Here is a 6,000-nt window from a genome sequence, read left to right on the forward strand (position 1 = left end):
TGTCCGTAGTTGAATGGATGTTTCTGCGTCCACCTATTGTGCTGCTGAGATTTTAAGTGCTTCACCTGTATGCGGCGTAGCTCTTCCATTGGATTTCAGCAAGGACCGTCATTAGAAATTTAATTAAACTCTGGTATTGTTGAATCTTGAAGCAATCCTCTTTAAGTTTGCCCAAGCCTTGTTAGAAGTGTACAGCAAAATGGGATTGCATTTATTCAAATCCAGGCTTTACAAATAAATCCAGCACCAACGTATTGGCTTTCACCAGATTTAATGCTCCAGGCTTTAGCAGACCAAGTAACAGACGAGCTTTTAACTTTTTCATATTTCTGTAAAGTCATTGTAAAGTCACAATAAAAGCTTAAAATCCATCATATCCTCGGGAGTGAGAGTTGTTGACATAACTTATGCATTTTTCTTTTTTTTTTTTTTTACATATTTTTGCTTCACTGAAGAGCCTGAATTTAACACATGAAATCTAGTCTCTTCGGATAAGTCGCATCTGCGTAAAAAAGTGTCATTTTGAATTCAAGTGGTAAATGGACTTCACATCATGCCATTTGCCGTCCTCTGAGAATCACTCGCCGACCTGCCGTCACCGTGGCCCCTCCCACTCCTCCTCATTCCGTGCAGAGTGGTGCCCACGAGTGCTTACTAGTGCTGGTCATGAGATATGGACAGTCAAAGAACACATTTTTTAAACTAACATAACACATTTTGGCAACAGCAACAGGTCTTTTATGGTGGTTACAAGAGACTTGGCAGCCCTGTGCTAACATGATAGCGCGATAACCGCTCCTCAGTATAGCTCTAGAGGAATGTAGACACTGGAATAACACCATCTATGCGATTCATAGTCATTCTGGGCTGTAAAACTGTAGGTAAAGTAGTTGGATATTGGTTATTCATTCCAGATCCCACCGTGTTGCTCTCCTGCTGCATGGTAAATGGACTTCACATCATGCCATTTGTTTCTGTGTCGGACGGGAATCTATTTTCGTTCTTTGAGAATCACTCGCCGACCTGCCGTCTCCGTGGCCCCTCCCACTCCTCCTCATTCCGTGCAGAGTGGTGCCCACGAGTGCTTACTAGTGCTGGTCATGAGGTATTGGATAGTCACAGAACACATTTTTTAAACTAACAAAACACATTTTGGCTAGCAGCAACACGTTTTACCTCACTTTTCCAGTTCATTTCGTTCACTCATGTTCATGTCATTGCTCAACATTTAAAGTGCATTCTTGGCTAGGCTGGTGTCTCCAATGTTGCATTTAAGTTGTGTTGGAAAATCGTGAGCTGGCACGACTTTAGCATTCTTGTTAACCAACCCTGAAACAATGTCAAATGAGCAACGACCAGATTTTGGCACCACAGCCACCGCAGGAAGTGTGCTATTGTTTTGAGAACATTTGGAGGCAAGTGGATGCATGCTACATCCTTGTGTTATACCATACATTGTAGAAGAATTGTAGAAATACAATACAATTATTACATATTTTTACTTTTGAAATTTCTTGACTATACTTGTGGCAGCTCTCACTCAACAATGAGTGACATTTACGTCTAAAGATTCTTGGATCCTGGTGGAATATCTGGAGCATAACCAAACTTTATCATCTGACCCCTACCGCACAATCATTCCCTGATAATTCCACTCAATGACTTCATGACTTGAAGTTATTGCCAAGCGAATTATGAAATACACTTGAAGGGCGTTATACTTCACGATTTTAACAGGAAAAATAATGGGAGTCTTACTAAAGTCAGAGTGTGATCCCATAGGGCTGATCTTTACCTGATCTTAAGGTGGTAATTTTAGACTGTTTACTGTGGGTCAGTCTTTATTCCCACTCACTTTCCCAAGTCCTCATTTCAGCTGCACATCCGTTGTGCGTTTGCTGACATTCCCTGATGGAGCGGTAGAACGCGTGCATTGTAAAGAGAATTTGACATCCCACAACAGCACGTCAGCGAAGACACAACATCTGAAAAAGAAGCGTCTCGTTCAGCCGGCAGCCAAATGGCCCGGCGCTGCCAGGTGAGTTTGCAGCTACTTTGAGGAAGGCTGTAAAAGCCTGTCACACCACCTCATTATTCCATGTGCCTTTCCTTTCACTCACTTTGCTGAGTTATTGCAGCTACTGACTTCATCTACCAATTGCAGATAATGATTCTAATAGATGCAATACATGTTTGTGCGGGTCTGTGTGCATGTGAAAAAGCCAACTTTGTCTTTTTCATTTTTTGTCTTTCTCTGATGAACTGTGTGGAAAGGTCATAGAGTGTTCCACTTTGTGCAGAGTTTAAAATTCACAGAATTTTCCTTGATGACTTTGAGATATGACTTTCAATGAAAATATTGAATTTCCAAAAAAAAAAAAAAGTCAACGAAAAGCTGTTTTCATTCAGTCAACAGGACTGCAGCAGGTAGACTGCAGCACAGTATGCAGACAGTGTTAGTGAGGAGGGGCTGGTGGTGGAGCTGTCTTTTCAACTTTGGGTTCCCACTCGTTTTTCAATAAGGAGGGTGGTGGGAAATATCTGCTAAACAATCTAGCCATCATCTTGTGAACTGAGAAGAAACACTGAATGACTAATCTCGGTCTTGTCAGTTATTGATTATGGTCTTGGATTCTCACCCGGCCAATATAGTGGTCTCCCAGCCCGCAAATGTCCAGACACACAACTGCATTGCTTACAAGTCACATCAATCCACGCTGCTTAGAAAATGTGACACAGTGGACTCCGAGGCTTTCCATACCAGCCTGGCTCTGTCCCAGTTTCCAAAGGTAACGTTGAACTGGCCATGGTTCTGAATTTGAAAACCAAGTTCACGCGTGGAACCCGATAAAGTTGGTTTGAGCTTGCAAACTCTGACATCATCGGTGGGTGTGACTTATTCAACAAGCTATTTTACATCTGTAATGTCTGTAATTTACAGATGCGCATAGGTGTCTAGCCACATATATGTCATATATGTCTTATACAGTTTTTTTATTCATCAGTCTATTAACATGTTGATGTACAATTTGTCTTTGTATTTCATATCTGTGTTTTGCATTGGTCTGTGTACTGTTCAAGTAGCTGAATAAAATCAATGTGTCGTGTTGACTAAACAAAAAGTTTAAGCTATTTCAGTTAATATGACTCAGACGGTGTTGAATTACCTGCGGATGTAAAGAAGACAACCAGAACAAGCCATGTACAAAGAATTTAGTACAATAGTATCACAATTTCAAACAGGAGTCCTATATCCTCCGCAGTCCAGAGAACCAAAACATCCCACAAATAAGGGAACAGAAGACATGGGAGAAAAAAAAAATACAATGAGTCACAATGTGGCCTTTACTAGTCAAGACAATCTGGCACATGAGCCTGGGACCAGGTGCTTCAAGTAGCTGCCACAGTGGATTGTACATCGGTCCCAGCTGTGCGCTATGAGTGAAGCGAAGAGAAGAGATGGAAGTGGAAGAATGGAGGTAAAATAAAACCAAACTAAAAGCTGATCATCTCAACAACATCATTTCAAGTGTTTCACCATTGAGTAAGAAGCTTGTCCTCAAAGCCAGAAATGTTGTGTTCCTCTGTCGGATCGCTTCTTGAATGACTGCGTTCCGTTTCACATCACACTTTAGGTCCGGAGAATTCGGACAATTTCTCGTCATACCCCAGACAGAAGGATTCTTATAACAGTTACGGTAATGTGGTGCTAACCATCCTTGGTCAGGTCGGACAAAAGCATGAAACCCCATTATCGTGATGTGTGTTCACCCCTTTGGTCTTGACTTGTCTGACAAAAGAAACCACAGAATTCAGTGCCTTACCTTTATGGTCGCAGCAGTTTTGAAAGAAGAGCCTTCAGTATATCATATGTATACACTTGAGAAATGGCAGAAGATCCTCGGCTAGTTTTACTAATCATAACCACACCTACGCGATTAACGTCAATAAACCAGACATGAGTGGGCAGGGAGCTGGAGCCACGGAGCTCCATTACAGCTCAACAGTCATTTGATATTGCTGCGCACGCGTCGTAACTATCGCCGTCTGCGGCTGCATGTAATCATAGCAGCAACAATGTAGTTTCAGCTTATTACCAAACACAGGGTTCATCCACATTTGTGGCCTTTTCTTTGGGCTCCCCCTGTTTCTCGGTAACAAAATCACGGCAGAAACTATATTGTGAATATGAACAATGAACCTTGTTGGCGAGTTTAAAGTGTTCCATGATGCTGGACAGCACTTCTCTGTTCAGCATGCAACGCAGGGAGCCAATCCCAGCTTTACATTTGTTTCGTCGTGACTTTCAATTCCCCGACTCGCTGTGCTGTTCTACAGTCTGACTTGACGATATAAATGTAAGAAGCAGCGTTTCTCATGGGGTTTACTTTGTTCGACAAGTATGATTACCATCCTGTTTGCATATCCATATCGGAGGCTCCGTAAAATGGACAAGATTAGAGATTTCAAATGACATTCCCCACAGCTGGGATCTGTTTGCAGTGACATTAACTGCTTTTGAGGACATTCATACACTTTGTTTTTCCCGAATAATCTGTGATTCATTTTCTCCTGATGGCATTGGAAGTACGTGTAACGTTGTTGCACCTTTAATGCAAACAACTTGCTTGTCTTAGATATGACTCATTTTGATTTGGGCATCTCCATTCGAGGATTTCTGCAGCCTGTCCTCCTCCCTTAGCTATGGGGATAAATGGGATCTCAATGTCTAACACTCTTTGGGCGACATGTTCCATCAACATCTGAGTCTGTCCACCGTAACTTTGTCTAAAATGTCTCTCTTTTATCGTGTTGCAGTTGAGACAACCCATCTCAAGACCTCAAGACTCTCATGAGTGAAGACAGAGACCAGTGCGACTAAGACTTTGAGGGGTGAGACCGAGAACAAGACCAAAACTAAACTGAATAAACAAATTGAGAGGTTGTTCCAGTCATTGCATTTTAGTTTTTGACTTATATTGGAACAAATGACCACCATTTTTAGTGAATGTGAGTGTTGATATGACTAATGGATTTCTGGATTCTATTTGCTCCCCTCATTGGTCCTGGTCTCAACTGTGTGGTGTCAACTACAACAAACCAACCAACAACGTCAAATAGTGACTATCTTCAGGTGGACTTTAGCGTCCTGTGTTGATGCTGAAGTCAGCCTCGTGCGCACCTTTCATTGATTTAAACCTTCTTAAATCAATAAACAGATGTCCCTCTTGCCTCTGGCTAAGTGACACTGTCATGTTTCCTCATAAGCTTCAGGTTTTTGCCCATTTGGGGGACTCATGTGAACCCCGTAAATTGGCTGTACCCTACATTCAGCACCAATCGCTCCAGCAGTGAAACAACTCCACAACATGATGCTTCCGCCACTGTACTTTGTATTTGGGAGTGTCTTTCCTCCCTATTGTAATATCGGTCATACAGTTCAATTTCATTCTTTTAATTCTTTCTAACCACAGGAAATGACTCCAGACATCAAGGTATTTGTAAATGTATGCCTGTGATTTGGATGCATTTGGAGCGATGGTGTCTTTTCCAGCCTGTTAGCTCATTGTTTGCAGCGCACCGCAGCACAGCACAGTTCAGATGATCAGTTTTGTCTCCACGTGACTGGATGAAACCCTGAATTAAGAAGCCCTAATAATGCTCTTAGCGCTTCGCTGTGAGTGGCTCCTTGTCAGAGGACGAGCTGAATTTCCTCAAAGAGGATCAATAAAGTGTATTCTTTATCTTCTTTAATGGCAGCCTCTTTCCAGCGGCATCATCACAAGGTCGTTTGCTTTTATTTTGCCGTCGATATGCACATTTTCGACCAAGACACGTTCACTGCAGGGTGGAAAAAAAAAAAAAAAAAAAAAAACTGTCCTCTTCTTCCTCTTCCAGCAATATGTTTGTCAAACCAAATGTGCCAAATGCTGTAGCAAAAACAAATACTGGCGATGCTCAGTGGCCCAAATGTGGAAGGATAAATGCGACACTAGTGAT

This window comes from Synchiropus splendidus, chromosome 2 (genome assembly GCF_027744825.2).
Source record: "Synchiropus splendidus isolate RoL2022-P1 chromosome 2, RoL_Sspl_1.0, whole genome shotgun sequence".
NCBI classification, from domain to species: domain Eukaryota; kingdom Metazoa; phylum Chordata; class Actinopteri; order Syngnathiformes; family Callionymidae; genus Synchiropus; species Synchiropus splendidus.